The sequence below is a fragment of the Gossypium raimondii genome, chromosome 4, assembly GCF_025698545.1.
Source record: "Gossypium raimondii isolate GPD5lz chromosome 4, ASM2569854v1, whole genome shotgun sequence".
Lineage (NCBI taxonomy): Eukaryota > Viridiplantae > Streptophyta > Magnoliopsida > Malvales > Malvaceae > Gossypium > Gossypium raimondii.
Window position 1 is genome coordinate 9715103 of NC_068568.1, and position 23508 is coordinate 9738610.

Below are 23508 nucleotides of genomic sequence, written 5' to 3' on the forward strand. Positions count from 1 at the left end.
TATATGTTTGTGTTTCCAATTTTCTCTCTATCAGATATTTTAGGACAGTCTCGGAGAAAATGATCATAAGAAATGAATTTAAAGTATGACCTATCTTTCAATCTACAGTCATCAAAATGTTGTCTATTGCACTATTGACATTCAGGTTTATTATTACGAACAGTCCCCACATTCACTACGGAAGTAACCTGAGGTCTCGAACTTGAATGATGCTTCCCTTTATCTTTTCCTGAAAGTCTGGTTGAAGCTGACGTACGACTATGAAATTCTTTCAATTTCTTCGATGAAAATGAAAATGATTTTCCCATCGGTCGTTTACCTGTGTCACGAGCCTCAAAATCTGCCTTTCTTTTAGCTTTACTAAGTTCTTCAGCCTTATTTGTTTGATCCACCATTACCGTAAATTCTTTCAATCCTAGAACCCCCACAAATAATTTGATGTCTTCGTTTAACCCATCTTCAAATTGATTGCACATAACAACTTCTGTTGGTATACATTCCCGAGAATACTTGCTAAGTTGCATGAATTCTTTTTCATATTGCGCTATAGACCTATGACCTTGCTTCAGCTCTAAAAACTCATTCTTTTCTTATCAAGATACCTCTGACTGATGTATTTTTTCTTGAATTCTGTCTGAAATAAATCCCAATTCACGCGATCCTTTGGTACCACAACAATCAATGTATTCCACCACTGATATGTTGAGTCTTTTAAACAATCAACTGGAGAACAAGACGGCTCATCAAAAATCTAACAGTGTTTTCTAACCAAAATTTTTCTTTTTAAGGGTCATCTTCAGTTGTTCCACGAAATTTTTCTGCCCATACTTGCAGATTTTATCAACCGGAGGCTTGCTTACACGTAACTATTCTCGACCTTAAGAAATAGAGGGAATAGGTTAGGTTACAGAAGGGGGTGGAGGTTGTTGAGCCATTGGGTTCGTTCTAACAAATTTAAAGAACTGCTCAGACATCATATAGAAGAAGGCTTCTTTCGCCTTATTTCCCTAGCCCTCAACAATGGGCCTATTACTATTTGCTCATTAAACAGAACCGGCTCTGTTAGATGACATCTTTTATCTATATACAAAACATAGTTAATTTTAGGTCAGGAGATATCACATTATCACAAGTTATATAAATGACATGTATTCTATGCTCTTTACTAGATACGTTCAGTGCAAGAACTGACTAAATTGTAGTTCTGATACCACTAAATGTAAAACCCCTAACCCGTCTCTGACATCAGACTAGGGTTACAGAGCATTACTGTACAATCAAAATAATACATTTATTTAATAAAAATTCTTAAAATTATTACAAACCTATCAAACAAATATATTTGATCCTTAAACCAGGCATTCGGGGCCCTAAAAACAGTTTAGAAATAATTTGGGACTAATTTGAAATAAATCAAAAAATTTAGGAAAAAGTAGCACCTTTTGAAAACAGGGGTCACACGGCCATTTGACATAGCCTAGACTGAGTGATGCTCTAACAAAGGGACACACAACCGTGTCCTAGCCCATGTTTTAAATCGTGTAACTGACTGAGTTTGGTCACACAACTGTGTTGCAGGCCGTGTGCCAAACCGTGTAACTCTTTGACTTGCGACACACGGCCGTGTCGTAGGCCATGTGCTTGACCGTATGACTCACTGAATTGAAATAATAAGTTACACACAGTTGTATAGCCAGGCCGTACGTGTCACAAGACCATGTGACATCCCGTAAGTCCCAGGCCGTGTGCTCCATAATTTGACCCTAAAAACAAGCCATTTCAAGGCCAAAATTTACCCAATCATCTACTCCAATTATGCATGCATTCAATAGCCTTAAATAATATTCAAGCACATATAAACATACCAATTCAAACAACCTATCTCAACTAACTAATATGCCATTCAAAGGCACCACATTTTAACCAAAACAACTTCAAACAACACAAGGCCATAATGTCACATCCCAAGAACAAAACATACCCAATTTAGTTACCTAGTGACATCTATTAGAAACCATTTACTTTTCATACTAAATATATCAAAAAGACCATATGTTGCAAGTGCCTAAAGGTGACCAAAAGTCTTAAAATCGTGTAAGCCATATGTTTAACATTCAAAGTACATATTCATACCAAGATGATCACTAGCATATTCAACAATTACCATTACACAAGTCCTATACATGCCATTTATAACCTTGGCCAAAATAACACAAAAACTATTGAAATAATTGTTGGATAGTGTGATAGATCTCCGACAAGCTTCCAACCGTTCGAGCTTTCGATAATCTACGAAAGAAAGAAAAATAACTATGTAAGCAACTAGTGCTTAGTAAGCTCATATAAACTAAAACATAACTTACCCGTCTTAAACTCATTTTATGAGATATGCGTAGCATTATTACCATACTCATATGTTTAATACAATTCTATAAACATCACCACGTTCACAAGTTAGTAAGTTCATGTATATTACATATAAGAAATCAACCATTTCTCAAATGAATCTTCATGAACATGACATCCTTCACATAATCATTTAATTTCATTCAACTCATTTGCATTCATCAAGTTTACTTTTCATAAGATTATGAATAATTATCCAGTTGTATACATACCTTGTCATAAACCTTTACATACCCGTTGAACCATCTAGAATTACATAAGATACTGGGGAATGCACACACATAGTGTGCCTTTCCATATAACCGTAACCTTTCCTTTTTAATAGTGCTCACATGAGCTGTGAAATGAGCCTGCTCACATGAGCTATGTGTAATACCTAAAAAAAAATACTACAGTAAGAAAGTAAGATAATATTTCTGATATAGTAAAATAAGGAAATAAAGTGATAAAAAGGGTAATTTTGAGTTATGTCAACACTGAGAAGTATATTATGACATATTAATTCAAGAAAGGATTAAATCGCAAAAGTGAGAAAAGTTTTGTGGCCCAAGAGTGAGAAAAGTTTTGTGGCCCAAGAGTAAATACTTAAAATTTAAGGGGTTAAAGTGTAAATATGAAAAAGTTGAAGGACCAATAGTGAAAATATTTTAAGGGTAGAATAATCTAGAAACCAAGGAAAATGGATGAATTAGGACCAAATGAAAAAGGTGAAGAATTTTGAGGGACTAAATCATAATTTTACCAAATTAAGTGATGACTCAAGGATGAAATTTTAAAAGAACATAAAGGGAAAAATGGTCAATTAGAAGAGAGAGAAATCTAGAAGGCAATGATGATGTTGGTGATATTTTAGATTAATTAATTAATTAAATATTAGTTTATTAATATTTTAATTTGATTTTTAAATGATATTTTATTATTTTATTATTAATTTATTTAGAATATATATATGTGGAAAGAAAGATGAAAAGGAACCAACCCATCATCTTCCATGCATCCAACGTGAGGAGAAGAGAGAAAGAAGAAAAGTTTTGCTTTCTTTACAATTTGGTCCTTCCTCCAAAAACTTACCATTTTCACCTAGATTTCAAAAGAATTTCCATATCCACCAAGAGAGAAAGATAACAAGGAGACTATGGGGAGCTAGAATATCAAGTTGGATTCAAGAAATTGAAGCTGGAAGAGAGAGAAAATCAAATTAAAGATTGAAATCAATAGGACAAGGTAAGAACTTTGAGATTTCAATATATTTTTAAGTTTGATATTATTGAAATAGCATGGAAAAGATGTTATAGTAGAGTTTTCTTATATAAAGTCTTATGTTCTTGATACATTAGTGAAGGGAAATAAGTGAAAGTGATGGGAAATATTATATAGAAAGGGAGAAGGAATTTATAAACTTAGAAATTAACATTTTGCATTAAAATAGTTTTGGACAGCAGCAGTAGGTTAACTTTGAAAAATCACCATAAATTGTGGAATGAAATTTGAGGATGAAAAAAGTAAGGAATTAAATAGTACTGAGTCTAGTTTCTCATAAAAGAAACGGTGTAAGTAATGGAATTGTAAGACAATGTCAGAATGATTTCAGGTTCCCCTGTTCTGACTTTGGAAAATCATAAAAAATTGTAAAAAATAATCATGGATTATAATTTATATGTTTAAAATCCTTTAAGAGTCTATTTTAAATATAAATAAATAGGGATATCATCCGAATTTTGTACAAGGATATAATTAAGTTTTGGTGAAGAAGTGTCGGGACTGTCAGATAGCAGAATAGAGGTGAATTTAAAGAATAAACTATACTTATTGGCTAAACCAAAAATTCTAAAAATTTTATGGTAAGAAGATATGTGCGTCTAGTTTCAGATAAAATTAACAGATCTCAATTTGGAGTTCTTTATCTCAGGATATAAATAATTTAGTGACTATGACTCAAGTGAACAACTTTGAATGAATATATAAATAAATGGTGAAATTATAGATAATGTTACATATAAGCATGTTATATACATTAAGGATGTAGAATGGAGAGAAGGAGGAGGAAAATATATGATTATTCAAATAGCATGAGTTTTCATTAAAATGACCAATTTACATGTTTTAGGTTCGTGGACTAAATTGAAAAATGTAAAACTTTAAGGGTAAATTTGTAAAATGTCAAAAAGTGACCAAATTGCATGAAATGAATTGTTTTATTATTTAAATTAGTAAATTGAATGAAATATTAATTTAGATTAAGATTGGTTGGAAATTGAGAAAATAGAAATTTTCCAAAATGTCCTCGAATTTTGCTATTTCGCAATTTAGCCCGGTAAGTTCGTATGAACTATATTTTGTATAATTTTAATAGAAGTGAATGCTATTTGGTAATGAATATTATATATATGTGTGTTTTATTATTGGAATTGAATTATTATTGGTAATAGGTATAATTATTAGATGTTTTGAAATGATTATCGTAAGCTCGATTGGGTTAAAAGCTTGTTGGAGATATATCACATTATCCATTGGTTCTATTGGTAATTTTGGATGATTTGATTCTGGTTATAATGACTTGTATAAGTTAAATTGGTTAATGTTAGCTCATAAATGTTTTGATTTTGATTGGTTATAAATATGAATGCTTGATGAAATGAAATGTCTAAAAATTAATTTGTAAACTCCGGTAATGCTCTATAACCTTATTCTGGAGAAGAATACGGGTTAGGGGTGTTACACTATGGGTCAGAATGTTAGCTACACGATGCTGCTCACATGAGCTGTGAAGAATTTGCAACAAATGCAGGACATTAGCCACTGGTAGGACATTCAAGACCAGCACCCAAAACATGAAATCCCTAATGACATGTCATTAGTATCTTAAGAATTCTTAAGGTTAAAATGGGATCATTTATTCGTCATTTAATCAAAGCATTAATATACTCATATAACCAAGTCGGTTTATACTAACATATTATAAAAACAAATAACCTATTAAATTATCATTAATAAGATTATACTTTATACAAACTTACTTTGACCACTATGGTTGCAATAATTGAGTTGAAATCTAGTCCCAAGCTTTAACTTTTCCTCGATTTAAGTCCGGTTGTGGTTTATCTTGACCTAAAGAGATAATTACATTCAATTAAGTACTTCAATTAACATCAAACATTCAATTTAATCCATAAGTCACATTATCATAAAATTATGAAATTTACCCTCCTATTTTAACTTTTTCACAAATTGGTTCTTAAGCTCGAAACTTGTAAAAATACTATTTTTACCCTCCATATATGCTATTCGAATTTCTTAGGGACCCATACCAGCCCAATGAAATCATCATTTCATCATGTTACCATAAAATTTTACTATTTTTAGAAATAAGTCCTTAATCTCTGAATTCATCAAAAACCACTTAACAAAATAAGTTTGTTTAACAACCAAGATTAGTCCAATTTAGATTGAAAAAAGAAAAAAAATGAGGTAAAGGCAAATAGTCTTCTTCACAATATACATATTTTGTTTTGAATGCGGTGGAGGTGCTCATGGGCCGGGCGACCCGGCCCGCCCGAAATATGTGAGGATTTGGGTAAAAATATAGGCCCGAAATATGGGCTTGGACAAAAAACGAGGCCCGATTAAAAAATTGGCCGGGCCTCGGGCACCACTTTTTTGGCCCGGGCCCAGCCCGAATATAATAAATATTTTTATTTTTTTATTTTTTTTAATTTTAAAATACTTTTAAAATAGTTTTTTAATTTTTAAATTTTTTTAAAATACTTTTTAATTTTTAATTTTAAAATATTTTTAAAATAAATTTTTAATTTTTGTTTTAATTTTTAAAATAATTTTTGGTATTTATTTAAAAACAGGTAGGTGGGCTGGGCTCGGGCTTATGAATTTTTTTCGAGTGGGCTGGGCAAAATTCTAGGCCCATATTTCAGTGGTGGGCCCTGCCTAGGACCAGTCGAAATTTTTTCAGGCCGGCCTACCATGAGCACCTCTAGAAGGCGGTAAAAGCAATTCTCAGAGAAAGAATAGAAACAAGCAAAAGACTTTTCATCCTTTTTTTCATTATACCTAACCTAATTGCCAGTAAGAATTTATATTTTTTACAAATTTGATGTTGATAAATCCACAGATCTAGAAATTCATTTCGGACACTTGAACCTTCTCAAACTGTTTCTTTTTAAGAACCAAAAAGATTTGCGCAAAAATAATAGATGCCAAGAAGAACAAAAGACCTTGGATGCCTAGTGGGTCTTGAAGTACTATTTCTGCATTCCCCTGACCAAATCCACCTACATTAGGATTAATTGTTAATGGTTGATCGAGTTTGATAGATTCACCCTTTGGAACAAGAAGTTTTGGTCCTGGCGGGATAATATCAACCACTTGATGTCCATCTAAGGCATCCGTTATGGTTATTTCGTACCCCTTTTTTCTTTTCGTATGATTTTACTTACTATACCTGTTGCCGTAGCATTATTGTTACTTTTTTCCCCGTCGGGATAAATCTGGCCGCTTCCCCTATTTTCACCTACATATATGGGATATTTTAAGAAATGAACATCCTTAATACTGACCGGGTCTGGGGAAAGAATAGGAAAGGTGATTTCACTATATTTTTTACCAGGAACAGGATCTATCACAAGAGTATTTTTCTTAGTGGGGCGGTAGTTCTGAAAAGATAGATTTCTTTTCTTTTCTTTCATCTCGGGCAAAATATGATCAGGCAGGGCTAACTCAAACCCCTCTGGTAAAATAAGAACAACACCCATAAGGAATTCTAACAACTGCTTCAAATACAGTATCAAGAAGTACTGTTTGTAGAACCTCAATATCCACGGGTTTATTCGCTAAATGGCAATTGACTCATACAATACGCCTAGTTGCTTCTTGTGGATTTTCATACCCCTACTGCTCAAAAATGGGATATGCATTTGAAGTGGAAGCCTCGGTTGTTATATACATCTTGAACGATATAGAAATGGATAGAGTAATCTCCTCTATCCAAGAAAAAATATTTCTAGTTTGCATGTTCCAATCATTGATCCCAAAAATTTCTACAATAAAATTAGGTAGGTCACTAGTATAGTTCCCTAGCCACGATTCTGCTATTTGCTTTTACTGAAAACTGAAAAAAAAATGACCGAAACAGAGGAGAAATTGTATTCTCCTGATGGTTAGAAAGAGTAAAGTAAGTACGACTTTGCATGCTTTGCTTATCTCGAACGTAAGAACGATTATAATTGAATTCATGAATTATTTTTTAGTCATTCATTGAATGATAAATAACTACAAGTGACGGAGATTCATGATTTAAATAACGAAAGATCCAATATTTAAAAATTGTATCTAGAATGACTGGAAAGGTAGAAACAAGACCAGATATAATTTCATCATTATGAGCAAATCCAAAATCTTTGTATATAGAGCCAATCATTAGTTCCCAACCGTGGGGAAAATGAAATCTTATACATAAATATGTTAATAAAAGAATAGAAAAAAATTTATTGTGTCGCTTAAATTATATAGGAATTCTTGAACCCAAGAGTTAAGAATAAGAAGTTCTTCATTCCACAAAATAGAATAACCACTTAGAATAACGAAACAGATTAGATTGGTCGAGAAGCGCAAAATCGTATGGATATGATCCTTATTGTGCAGCTTGATCAATTAGATCGTTTCTTTTTGGATTCCTATATGAAGCTTTTGTAGATGTGTTTCCTGGTATTCTTGTATCATTTCGTCCAACAGGAATAGTTCCTCTACTTCTATGAATTGTTCTAGAATACTCTTTTCTTGAAAATCATTCAAAAAATTTTCGGATTGCCTAGTATCCCACCAATTAGTAATCCAAGATTTCAGACTTTTATTAAATGAGAGAGAGAGATCCACCAGGGCAAAAATACTATAGATGCAAGATATAGAAGGGGAGTGAATGCTTTTTTTTTTTCCATTTTTTCATATGTGAGTTGTTAATGAACCCACCTCATTCGTTGACTTTATGTGATCTAATCTTTCTATCAAGCATGCCTTTCATTATATTATAAAGTAGGGGCCCATGAATCTATTCACTGTTTTTTTATTCAGTGCTTAGCCCTTGAATCTAATTGAATCTAAAAAGAATATAGAATATAGAAAATAAGAATCCACTTTGAATTCGAATGAAATATTTATATTATTGTTATATTGATATTGTTATTGTTTCCAGATATCTCAATTGATCAAATTCAAATCAATTGCCCTCTTTTGATAACTGCCCGAAAGAACCGCATCAAATAATAAAGCTTGTTCTATTCAAATTTTGAGACAAATGAGGGCCCTGTCTATATTAAGATCGCAATAAAATATGTCAAAAAATTTCGCTGGTTATCCAAACTATATATAGTCTAGAGTCTAGTAATAATTGAAAAAAAATTAGGAAAAATATTATGCTGATAAAAAATGAGCGACAAAAAAGAAAAGAAAAAAAATGTATCATTACGTTTATCATTATGTTATAAGAAAGAAATCCACTTGTTTAGTTCTTTAGTTCTTAAGGAGCACAAAAGAAAGGATAAAAGGGAGGGACGATTAAGAAAAGAAAAGTAGAGAAAATTTACAAGATATGATCTATCTATATCTAACGTATCAACTCCAAATATTGCAAATAAAAAGCAAAAGCTTTTATTTCAAAATACTTTGATATATGAGATGAATCCAATATTTTTATTTCTTGCTTATTTTGTTACTGAACTAAGTTGAGCGGTTTTACATTTACAGACGCATTAAAAACTATTTTTATGGACAAAAAAATAGTTTTTTTATGTTATGACTCTTTCGTATACGTCCGCTTTGGTTTGAATGGGCATTTTGAAGAAACTTCAGTTTGGTTCTGCTCTAGAAAAAAAAGGATTCTTGGATTGAGCTTTTCCTCTCGGCGAGAAAGCTTTTATTCTGCAATTCAATTCAAAAGACTTCAATTGGTCTACGCAAAAAATAGACCAATTCAGCAGCTTTTTGTTCAATTTTGTGCGGAGTCAAATTCTGATCAGTACGAGTCAAGGGAACGTCCCTCTGGCCTCTGATTTTCATATAAAGGACATGACGAGTATAAATACCCTCTTTAACTTCTATTCCGATGGACTGAATATCTTTCATAAGGAATTGTAGAAAGATGCGACGATTTTTTCCAGGAAAAACCCAACGAAAAATACATACTATTCCCTCCTTTCTATCGAAAAAATTGTTCACCACAAATAGGAACTAATAAAGAGGCCTGCAATCCCATAGAAAGACATCAAGATTCCTTGTAAAAAAAAACTATTTGCTGAGACGGAAATAAAGATATCAAATTCCTACCAAGATAACTAGAAGTTCCAACTAATAAAAACCCTAATGAACCAAAAAAAAAAAGGATAAAGGCTGAGCAGAAATTGCTTGTTTTTCGAGATCCCACTATAAATTCTATCCATATAGATTCTGATCGCCAACTCATACAGACTAGATCCAGTTGCATTTTATTCAAATTGAGAGAATAACCAAAAAATTCAACTTTACTTTTTTTTTTTTTTGTTTTTGAAGTAACTCTCATCAACTAGGACTATTTTGATATGAACTTTTAGAAGGAATTCATCAAAATGCTTCAATCTAAAATCATCCCCTTTATATGATCGCCTATACGAATCTACTAGATATATAGACTTTAATTTCATACATCCGTTCGGTACCGATCCATTTACTATAATTCATTTAACCCTATACCATGTTTACGTATGCATAAGAAGGGCTTTTGCATTTATGTTCGGTTCGGGTAAGCCGTGTGTTATACAATATTCTTCTAAATAGGTATCCATGACATCTAAGTCTTGAAAAAAAAAAGAGAAAAAATTTGGTCTTGGCCCCATCAAATCTAAAAAATCTTAGTTTTTTGAACATACAAAGATAAAGAAGCCATTACAATTGCCTTAAATAGTAGGCCTACTAAAGGCACAAAAATAGAGGGAAAACTGTTGAAAGTTATCATAAAATGTGTACCTCAATTTAATATTTGTACCTATTATTGTTATATTGTTTAGTTAGAAATATATCTTATAACGATTATATTATAGTTCGTATATTATACTAATTATATCTAAATACTAAGTATATCTAAGCGAGTCTATATATCTAATAGATATCTAATAAGTGCAAGGAATGTAGAATTAAATAAAAGGACTTGCCCATCTTTTAAATCAAATAAAATAGGTGTATATGATAAGATAATCCACTTTCTTTATTATCTTACTTTATTCTTACTTTTCTTATTATTCTATTGCTCTTGTCTTCTCATATGAATTTTTGAATTTAATAAAGAAAGAGTTTATTACAAATTGTTGAAAGATTCGATTCGTTAGAATCCGATCCAAGAACGAGGATTATTAGTAAAATAGAATTTTAGAGATATAGAAAGATGCAAAACTCTATATTTCTATTCTATTTTTTCTCTATTTAAATTATATATACATACGCAATTGAGAAAGATAAAATTTGTTTTATTTGTCTCTCCAAATTTGAATTTCATTTCACAGAAGGAAAAATTTGCTTTTTATGTTGCTAGAGATTTACTTATTAGTAATATCAGTTAATGATAATCATAATTATCCACATAATTTGTTTTTCGACAATTCCTTTTTTGTCACAAAGTCAAAGCCCATTACGCGGGCTTTGACTTTGATTCTGATAAACTAACTAACTACCTTTTCACTACAAATAAAAAAAATTCACTTAAGACTCTACTTGATTGAATTTTGATTCAAAGGAAAAAAACCGTGGAGCTGAACTAACTCACTCAGAACACTTTTTAAAGGATTACGTGGTACGAATGGATCGAATAAACCCTTATGGAATAAATATTCAGCCGCCTGTGAACCATCTAGTACTGTTTTATTAAATGTTTGCTCAATTACTCTTTTACCCGCAAATGCAAAATAGGCATCGAGTTCAACAATAATGATATCCCCTAACATACCAATACTCACAGTCACTCCACCAGTAGTAGGAGATGTAAGAATTGATATATAAAATAACTTTTTATTTGATTGATAATCATATAAAGCGGAAGATATTTTAGCCATTTGCGTCAGGCTCAAACTTCCTTCTTGCATGTGTGCTCCTGCGGAAGCACACACTAGAATAAGAGGTAAAAAATTATTGGTAGCATATTCGATCAAACGGGTAGTTTGAATATTAATAATGCTTTGGCTGATTTAGGGGCTAGTATTAATGCCATGCCTTATAAAATGTTTAATCAATTAGGTATTGGAAAACCCAAACAAACTAGGATGAGTATTCAATTAGCATATAGAACCATTAGATTTCCTAGGGGTATTATTGAAGACGTACTTGTAAAAATTGATAAATTCATATTCCCAATTGATTTTGTTATTTTAGACATGGATAAGGATAGTGATGTACCTCTGATTCTAGGTCGGCCCTTTTTAGCAACTGCTAGAACTATAATTGATGTTGGTATGGGTGAGTTAGTACTTTGTGTAGGTGATGAAGTGATTACTCTCCAAGCTCGTGATTCTGTTAAGACATCTAATGATCAAGATGATTTTACAAGTTCTGGTAATATGAATAACCATATGGCTCAACCTTCTTTGTAGGAAACCCCTCAGAAAAATGCAATGGAGTCATGTTCCAGTCAATACAATAGAATGACTCATGAACAATGAATGTTACGAATCGATGAACTAGATGAATGGAAAACACATGTCAAGGAGAAACCGAAAAGGCACGATGAAGAACCAAAGCGACGCCATGATAAGCATGTGGATGGAACGAACCAATTTACGGTTGGAGACAAGGTAATTCTAGATAAAACAGATCCTTGAATTGCCACTTTGGAGCTTGATGCAAACGGATCAAATCTCTTTACGGTACTAAATGTCTTCCCATACGGTACAGTCGAGGTAACTTATTCTAAATTTGACACATTTAAGGTAAATAGTACTCGACCTAAACTTTATTTTGATAATAAAATTGATAACGAGAAAGAGGAGTTTCGACTCCGCGAACCACTGTGACCGTGCGAACACAAGGTAAGTCGAGCTTAGACTCTAAATAAGTGCTTCTCAGGAGGCAATCCGAATGTTTAAATTTTGCTAATGCTTTTAATTGCATTGCATGCTAATTTAAAATCTTAAAAAAAATGTGTGTTTTTAACCCACACAACCTGGACACATGGGCATGTGGAATACATGGCTTGGACACATGGGTGTGTCGCAGGCCGTGAGTGAAATGGGGTAATCGACAGTGAGTTAGGCCTGGCAACATGTCCATGTGACCCGCACGGCCTGGCCACACGGGCATGTGGGATCTCACATGGGCATGGGAGAAGCGAAGGAAAACACACACGGCCAGGAGACACGGCTGTGTGAGAGACATGGCCAAGCCACACGGACGTGAGACAATCGAAGGAAATCATACATGGCCTCGCACACGGCCGTGTAGGACACACAAGCGTGTCACACGGCCATGTGGCCCAAACCCTAGAATTCCTTTCTCAATTTGTCTTTTTCTTCTTCCCCAACCAAGCCACCCCTTTTATTTTATTTTATTTTTATATTATTTTTTTATTTTACTAATTTTTTTATTTTTTATTTTTATACTTAAATTTTAAATTTATTTTAACTTTTTTGCTATTTCTATTATTTTTAGTATTTTTTTACTATTATTATTACAATTACCTTTAAGTTTATTAGTATCATTGAGTTTATTTTTTTCATTTTTTGTTTTATTTTTATTTATCTTTCTTTTAATTTTGTTTTAGTTGCCTTTTTTTTTCTTAAACTTATATTAACTATTATCTTTTGAAATATATTTTTATGGTTGTTTCTAATTGAGTTATAACTCCTTAATCTTCTCTATTATTTGTGTTTATTGTCTTATTAGTTTGCTCGAAAGAATGCATTACATTTAGATTTGACTACGATTCTGCTTTTCACTATTCTGGGGATTTCATCCAATATTTAGGGCAGTTTCAGTTTTCTCCCTCTCTTATGATATTCTGTTTATACTGTGATTATATATGTTTGTACATTGAGGAATTATGTCTTGTGTTTAAGTAATTCTCTCATACTTCTATTAGAATGAATTTTTATCGATTTGTGATTTTTATTGATGTGTTTTTGATTAAATTCATAGATATTTGTGCATTGGTTGTTTTAAAATTTAAGACATGAGAGAATCAAGCATGATAAGTTTATTTTTAGAATTAAAAATTTTAGGTTGTTTCCCTGAATTGAGGTATTACCTTGAAGTTTTAAATTTACAAGTTTGACATCAAAAACCATAATTTTTTTGTGAGATTTTGAGCCTTTAGAGCATACATTTTTATTACTCATTATATTATTGGTTATGAGTGTGTCAATTTGATTTGTTATTCTAGAACTTGCTTCGATTATGCATGTCGAGACCACTTCTTTTGATTTCATATACTGAGATGATAAAGACACTTAGGTTTTAACCCACTTATTCCATAAAAAGCCTACCTATATAATTAACTCTTACTGAACCTCGTTGAGCCTAACACACCATTTCTTGATTTACCCGTTAATGCTAACCCGTAACTCATTTTTTTCGTTGAAACTTTTTCCCATTTTATTGACTCCCTTTTTGTCGAGATTTGATTTGGTTAGTTGCCTCATTATGCTCTTTTGTTTAATTTGTTGAATTATTTCTTATTGTTCAAAAAAAGAGAGAAAAAAATAAAAAAATATAATAAAAAAATATTGATTATTATTTAGTTTTATGTTGATTGAGCTTGAACAGTTAAATTCATATTTTGAGAAGAAGCTCGTTTTTATTCTTGAATAGTTTTCAATTGATGTAATTGCTTTTAATTCAGCACTTGTTTATTTTTTCTAGTTTGGTAATTTATCAATTCAATCTCGATTATAACCAACTTTTGTAGCCTTTCTCCACACCCTTAACTTAAGCCCAATTACAACCTCTTAAAGACCTTTTGATTTGTGTATCATATCATTTTATAGTGGTGGAGATTTGCTTTTCAAGCAAGCCTATGGTAATGACTTTTCATGTTTGACTATTGAGTGTTTATTCTTGAACATTAAACACTTTGAGTGATTTGAGTGAATCTTTAGTGAGGATGTCAATTCTTGTCGATTTTGAATTAAAGGTAATTACTTAGATAAGGAGAAACACATATGCTTTCGTGTTTAAAAATTTTAGCTTAGATTGTTTGAGACTTTGGTGCTCTTTTAGTTGAATTGCCAATGCATGATTATTTATGGATTATTTTGAGACATTATTGATGGGAATTACAAGTTGAGAAATATTATTTTTAATGTGAGTTGAGGACTTTGCTTGAGGACAAGAAAACGCTTAAGTGTGGGGATATTTGATAAGCTGTAAAATTAACATATTTTAATCTCATTCTTAATGCGTTTTTGGATGATTAATTATGTAAATTAGTGAATTTGATGCTCCTAATCCTTTAAATTCATGTTTCTATACTTAGGAGAGCATCTGGGAGCAAAAGAAGCGAAAAACAAGCCAAAATCGGACAAAAAGGGCTATTTCCAAGATCCACACAGCCTAGGCATTTACACACACGCTAGCCACACTGTAACACCCCTAACCCGTCTCCGTCGCCGAATTAGGGTTACGAGGCATTACTGAACAAACACAACCATTTTTATAATCAAACTGATCACAAATATGAAAATTAAATTACTTTTGCATAGCTATTTATAATTTACAATCAAAATCTAATCAACATCGTACTCAAACCTATACATGCCATAAGATTGAGTTCAAATATTTAACAAAATACCAAAAGTAGTCGATAGTGTGATAGACTATCTGATGATCCCGAGCTCGTAACGCGTCTCCAAAATCTATATAAAAAAACAAATGGACAAAAACAGTCAAAGTAAGCTTTTATAGCTTAGTAAGTCTATAGCACATCTAAAATACATATAAAAGAATCATATAATTCTTTAATTAAATTTATTGAAATCACAATTATCAATAATAATTACTAATCAAACATTGCTATATTAAGTCATTTTGTTTAAATCTAAATGGATGTGTATTTATCTAATACACATAAACGAACAAATGTATATACATTATATGCATATAATCAATTTACTAACATAATCATTAACGCATATCTTGATTTCTATAGTACTTATTGTTCGCACTTCATCGGATCCATTTAAATATAATTGTTCAAATACATATACCAAAAGCATAATTTTATACTTATCCACTATAAGTGCCGAATGCACATTTACACCTATACCCACCTATGCCGAATGCATACATATATACACATATATATATATCCAACAATTTCATGTCAACCGATATATATATATATATATACATACTTACTATTCACAAAGATTCGAACGATTATATAATCATCAACCACCTTGATACAATGTTCATAAACTTATCCATTTCATATAAACAAAATCATATATATTTATACTCAATACATAGAATCACTTAATTTAAACAGATTCAACGGCACTTAGCTCGCTAGGCTTATAGCTCGATTCGGATCAAAGACGTAGCCGCTAGGTTTATAACTTTGATTCGGATCAAGACGTAGCCCGCTAGACTTAAAGTCTGAAAATTCACGGCATAAAGCCCGCTAGGTACGAACACGAATATCACAAATACGAGAATAATTTCTCATCGGCATTACACATGTTTAAAACATATACGTATAATTCATGTAGCATTAATCACACTTTCAAGAAATTGGCGGACCATAGCTCGCTTATATCTGTACTTACAATCCATACTTTTAGCTCAATACAAATAATTGTATATACGTTTATACCCATTCAAACCACACTTATTCCATAATATATAATTCATACCTTAAATTCAATTCCAAAATTTATACAATTATATACATATATATATTAAGACTTCATATACATATTTTCATAACTTCCATACTTCAATCAATTCAAAACCCTATATATTTATATACACATATATTCGAACAATATATAAATATCTTTAATTCATAACATTAGATTCATTTCACAATAATTGAAACATACCTTGAACCACTTATATATATATTCGTACCATATATGTATTATACATACCGCTTAAAATCAAGAATTTATACCTATGCAACATTCATACTTTAACTAATTTCAATAACTTATATATATATGTATATATATCCTAGCATTATATATACATATACATATACATGCTTATTCAAATATCAACTATACTCTTATACATTTCTTACCTTTATTTCAACCCATAAATCTATACAAGATTATACTTGTATATTCGAACATGATATATATATAAATATCATCCATACTTCAAAATTTATTCAATCAATATACTTTTAAATATAGCTCAACACAAAATACAATTAGTATACATGTGTAAATATTAACTTAATAACTTTTAATTGCTAATAGACTTACCTCGGATATCAGTGGACACGATCGACTATTCGATTACTTTCGTTTTTCCCCGATCCAAATTCGTTTTCTTCGTTTCTTGATCTAAACATAATCAAATTTAACCTTTTATTCATCAAAACATTCAATTAAGTCCAAAATACATAAATGGGAAAATTACCATTTTGCCCTAACATTTTACACTTTTGCAATTTAGTCCTTTTGCACAAAACACAAAATACACAAAATTTGCCCATACCACACAAGGGCTGAATATTCATGGTTCTCATACAAGTCCACACATTGCATTTATTTCACATTTTAGTCCCTCAAAATTTATTTTCACAATTTAGCCCTAAATACTCAAATTCATCAAAATCCCAAGACAAAACATGTTAATCTAAGACATATCTTCCATTATTCATCATCAAAATCACAAAGCACAAATATTCATCAATGGCATAACTCAAAATATTCATTAAAATCGAAATTCAAGCATGGGTCGGGTAGTATTCAAAGCAACGATCTCAAAACGTAAAAGTTATCAAAACCGAACAAAAACTAACCTTGAATTAAGCTTCAAAAGATGGCGAACCTAGCTTAGGTTTCTTTCTTTTCTTTCTCTAGTTTCGGTCAAAATAAGATGAAAAGTGTGGCTTTTAATTTGTTTGTCTTTTAATATATTAACTTTATAATATAATATATTATTATAACCTTTATACATAATATAAAAACTATAATTTATAAGCATAATGCCATCCACTATCTTGAATAATGGCCTAATTTCCTATTAAGGACTTCACATTATAAAGACATTAGCAAGTTAGCACTTTACACATTAATTAGTAAATTTCACATTTTACGCGATTAAGTCCTTTTATTAAATTAAGCACACAACAATAAAATTAATTCACGAAATTTTCACACATGTAAATTAACATATAATAAACACATGAAATAATATTAAAATATTTTTTATTCGGATTTGTGGTCCCAAACCGCTATTCGATTAGGGTCAAAAGCAAGGTTGTTACAACTCTCCCCTTTAGGGATTTTCGTCCCGAAAATTCTTACCGGTGAATAGGTTTGGATAACGCTCTTTCATTGTATCTTCTGACTCCCAAGTTGCTTCTTCGACCCCGTGTTTATGCCACAATACTTTAACTAACGGAATTTTCTTATTTCGTAATTCTTTGATCTCACGAGCGAATGCTAATCGGTTCTTCTTCATATGTCATATCGAGTTAATTTCAATCTCCGTCGGACTAATCACATGTGAAGGATCGATCGGTATCTCACTGAGCATCAAAACATGGAACACGTTATGAATCTTTTCTAACTCAAAGCAGTAACATCAATCTATAAGCAACCGATCCAACACGCTTTATAATCTCATACGGTCCAATGAATCTCGGACTCAATTTGCCTTTACGACCGAGAATCGAGTATTTTCTTCCATGGTGAGACTTTTAAAAACACTTTATCCCCGATCTGAAATTCTATATCCTTTCTTTTCAAATCCGCATAAGATTTCTGACGATCCGATGCTGATTTCAGACTGTCCCGAATCACTTTCACTTTCTGTTCGGTCTCTTTAATCAAATCAACCCCGTGTATCTTATTTTCACTGAGCTCGGTCCAATACAGTGGTGTACGACATTTACGACCGTACAAAGCCTCATGAGGTGCCATTTTGATACTAGATTGAAAGCTATTATTATAAGCAAATTCAATCAAATGTAAGTATCGTTCCCACGTACCTTCAAATTCGAGAATGCAACATCTCAACATATCCTCAAGTATCTGAATGATTCGTTCAGATTGACCATCTGTCTGCAGATGGAAAGCTGTGCTAAAATGTAGTTTCGTACCTAAAGCATCTTGTAGTTTCTTCCATAATCGCGATGTGAATCTCGGATCTCTGTCTGAAACAATAGAAATAGGTACACCATGCAACCTCACAATTTGTGAAATATACAATTCCGCAAGTTTATCGAGCGAAAAATCTGTACGAATCGGAATAAAGTGTGTCGATTTTGTCAACCTATCAACAATAACCCAGATTGCATCTTTCTTGCTCGGTGTCAACGGTAAACCGGATACAAAATCCATCGTGACTCGATCCCATTTCCATTCAGGTATCATGATCGGCTGAAGCAACCCAGATGGTACCTGATGCTCGGCTTTAACTTGCTGACAAATTAAACATTTCGAAACAAAGTCAGAAATGTCTCGTTTCATACCTTGCCACCAATAGTGCTATTTCAGATTGTTATACATTTTCGTGCTACCCGGATGAACAGAAAATCGACTACTATGAGCTTCCTTCAAAATCATCTGAATTAACTCTGAATTTTTCGGAACACATAATCGGTTTCTAAATCTCAAACAATCCTCAGCATCAACTAAAAACTCCGAATCAACATCTAAGTCACATTGAGCTCGTTTTGCACTTAAATCATTATCGACTTTCTGAGCTTCACAAATCTGTTGAACAAATAACGGTTTTGCTTTCAACTCAGCTACTATCGCACCATCATCAGACAATACCATATGTGCGTTCATTGCACGCAAAGCAAAAAGTGATTTTCGACTTAGGGCATCAGCAACAACATTAGCCTTTCCCGGATGATAGTCAATCACAAGCTCGTAATCTTTCAGCAATTCTAACCATCGACGTTGTCTCAAATTCAGATCTTTCTGAGTCATCAAATATTTCAGGCTTTTGTGATCGGAATAAACATGACATTTTTCGCCAAACAGATAGTGGCGCCATATTTTTAACGCAAATACAATAGCGGCCAATTCCAAATCATGCGCCGGATAGTTCTTTTCATGCGGCTTTAACTGTCTCGAGGCATAGGCTACAACTTTGCCTTCCTGTATCAAAACACAGCCCAAACCATTTAAAGATGCATCACTATAGATAACAAACTCTTTACCCGATTCGGGCTGAACTAGGACTGGAGCTTCGGTCAAAAGAACTTTCAACTGATCAAAGCTTTTCTGACACTTTTCTGACCACTCGAATTTAACGTCTTTTTTTAGTAGCTTTGTCATCGGGGTCGCAATCATAGAGAACCCTTTCACGAACCGTCTATAATAACCAGCGAGCCCCAGAAAGCTTCGAACTTCCGAAACATTCCTCTGAGGTTTCCAATCAAGTATAGCTGAAATTTTACTCGGATCAACCCGAATACCCGATGCTGATACAACATGTCCCAGAAAACTGACTTCACGTAACCAGAACTCACATTTACTAAACCTTGCATACAACTGCTTATCTCGTAAAGTTTGTAACACAAGTCTCGGATGTTCGGCATGCTCATTTTAAATCACGAGTAGATAAAATGTCATCAATAAATACTACCACAAACCGATCCAGATACTTCCTAAAGATCCGATTCATCAAATCCATGAAAATAGCAGTGCATTAGTAAGTCCGAAAGGCATAACAAGAAATTCATAATGTCCGTACCTCGTTCGGAAGCGATCTTTGGCACATCGAGTCTTTAACTCAGAATCGATAGTAACCCGATCTCGGATCTATCTTTGAAAACACAAGAGCCCTTTCAACCGATCGAACAAATCATCAATCTGTGGTAACGGATACTTATTCTTTATAGTCACCTTATTGAGTTGCCGGTAATCAATGCACATTCTCATCGTTCCGTCTTTCTTTCTCACAACTAGAACTGGTGCACCCCAAGGAGAGAAACTCGGTCATGCAAAACCTTTATCAGTCAACTCTTGCAACTGTACTTTCAATTCTTTTAATTCGGTCGGTGCCATACGGTACGGAGCTATCGAAATTGGAGTCGTCCCTGGTACTAACTCAATACCAAACTCTACCTCTCGAATAGGTGGCAAACCCGGTAATTCTTCGGGAAACACGTCTGAATACTCACACACTACTGGCACAGATTCAATCTTCTTTTCGGTCACTTTACTATCAAGAACAAATGCAAGGTAAGCTTCACAACCTTTTCTCACATACTTCTGAGCCGACATCGAGGATATTATTGCTGGTAAACCATTCAGATCATTAGATTCAATCCGAATAATCTCATCATTCTGACACCGTAGATCAATAGTTTTCCGTTTGCAGTTTACTATAGCATCATGCAGAGTTAACCAATCCATACCCAGAATTATATCAAACTTGTCGAATGGTAACAACATCAAATCAGCCAGAAAACATAAATCTCGAATCATCAACGGACAATTCTTGCACACTTTGTCAACCAAAACACACCGGCCCAGGGGGTTCGATACTTTAATTACAAACTCAGTAGACTCAACAGGCAAAGTCTTACTGAATACTAAAGTCTCACACACATAATAATGAGTCGAACCAGGATCAATCAATGCAATAACATTAGTATCATAAAGAGTGAAAGTACCAGTAATAACATCTGGAGAAGAAGCCTCCTCCCGAGCACGGATGGCATATGCTCTGGCAGGTGCACGAGCCTCAGATCGAACTGCCGTGTCCTTTGTTTCTCTTTGACTGCCACTTACATTACTCAAATGCCTCGGCGGTCTACCTCGTACTGGCACATTACTCGGTCTGGTATTCTGCACAGTGTTTTGCTCAGCTACCATTGGACACTCTCGAATGAAATGATCCTTTGAACCGCACTTAAAGCAAGACCGATCATGTAATCTACAATCTCCAGGATGCCATTTCCCACAATGCTTGCACTCTGATCTATTTTGTCGAACACTACCAACGCTAGCAACTGAAGTAGCTCGTGAACTCACAGGGGGTCGATCTCGATCATACTTAGGAAACCCTGCAGTAGCTTTAGATCGGCTATGATCCTCTCTGGATTTCCTTGAGGTCGACTGGAACGATTTACTGAATGATCTTTTACGAGAATCTCGAGCTTCATAGTCGACTTTCCTCTTCTCTTTCCGAGCTCCTCGACTTTACAAGCTCGTTCAACAAGTACTACTGAACTCTTTTATCTCAAGTATACCAACTAACGGTTTAATATCTTCATTCACCCATCTTCAAATCTTTTACACATGATAGCTTCAATGAAACACATTCTCGAGCATATCTCTTGAGTCTCACAAATTTCCGCTCATATTACATCTTTGTCATACGACCCTGTTTCAATTCAAGAAATTCCTTACGCTTCTGATCAATGAATCTCTGGCTAATGTATTTCTTACGGAACTCAGTCTGAAAGAATTCCCAGGTCACTCGCTCTTTCGGAACCACCGATACTAGTGTATTCCACCAGTGATATGCAGTGTTCCGTAGCAAAGATATGGCACATTTCAAGCACTCATCAGGGGTGCAAGATAACTCATCAAACACTCGAATAGTATTATCAAGCCAGAATTCAGCTCGCTCAGCATCATCATCATCAGTAGCTCTGAACTCTTCAGCCCCGTGTTTTCAAATTTTGTCAACAGGAGGCTTAAGTAATCTCATCGGATCACTTACTTGAGGTATAACAGGAATCGAAGATGGATTAGTCGGGGGTGGAGGTTGTTGTGCAACCGGATTAGTTCGGACATATTGAGTAAACCAGTCATTCATCATTTCGAAAAAGGCTTGTTTAGCCTCTCCCTCCTGGTTACTCGAGATTGGTCGAGAATCTATCGCTCTGTCCCTTCAAAGGGAGCAGCGCTATACTCTCAACATCATCTGCTACGGCTCGTTCGGGATCCATTACTATACGAAAACACATTTTTAGACGTCAGCAGTCATCACACTATCTTGGTATAAAAATATGGCATGTATAGATAGACTCATACATACTACGTTAGTCCAAGAATCGACTAAACCGTAGCTCTGATACCAATAAAATGTAACACCCCTAACTCGTCTCCGTCGCCGAATTAGGGTTACGAGGCATTACTGAACAAACACAACCATTTTTATAATCAAACTGATCACAAATATGAAAATTAAATTACTTTTGCATAGCTATTTATAAATTACAATCAAAATCTAATCAACATCGTACTCAAACCTATACATGCCATAAGATTGAGTTCAAATATTTAACAAAATACCAAAAGTAGTCGATAGTGTGATAGACTATGCTGATGATCCCCGAGCTCGTAACGCGTCTCCAAAATCTATATAAAAAAAACAAATGGACAAAAACAGTCAAAGTAAGCTTTTATAGCTTAGTAAGTCTATAGCATATCTAAAATACATATAAAAGAATCATATAATTCTTTAATTAAATTTATTGAAATCACAATTATCAATAATAATTACTAATCAAACATTGCTATATTAAGTCATTTTGTTTAAATCTAAATGGATGTGTATTTATCTAATACACATAAACGAACAAATGTATATACATTATATGCATATAATCAATTTACTAACATAATCATTAACGCATATCTTGATTTCTATAGTACTTATTGTTCGCACTTCATCGGATCCATTTAAATATAATTGTTCAAATACATATACCAAAAGCATAATTTTATACTTATCCACTATAAGTGCCGAATGCACATTTACACCTATACCCACCTATGCCGAATGCATACATATATACACATATATATATATATCCAACAATTTCATGTCAACCGATATATATATATATACATACTTACTATTCACAAAGATTGAACGATTATATAATCATCAACCACCTTGATACAATGTTCATAAACTTATCCATTTCATATA

General features: G+C 33.1%; 3 pseudogenes; all 3 read right to left on the reverse strand.

The window, feature by feature from the left end:
• Window positions 1–6505: 6505 nt before the first annotated feature.
• Window positions 6506–7431, reverse strand: LOC128040388 (cytochrome f-like; annotated as a pseudogene).
• A 232-nt stretch (window positions 7432–7663) lies between these two features.
• Window positions 7664–8518, reverse strand: LOC128040389 (chloroplast envelope membrane protein-like; annotated as a pseudogene).
• Window positions 8519–9345: 827 nt separating this feature from the next.
• On the reverse strand, window positions 9346–9904 carry LOC128040380 (photosystem I assembly protein Ycf4-like; annotated as a pseudogene).
• Between the last annotated feature and the right edge of the window lie 13604 nt (window positions 9905–23508).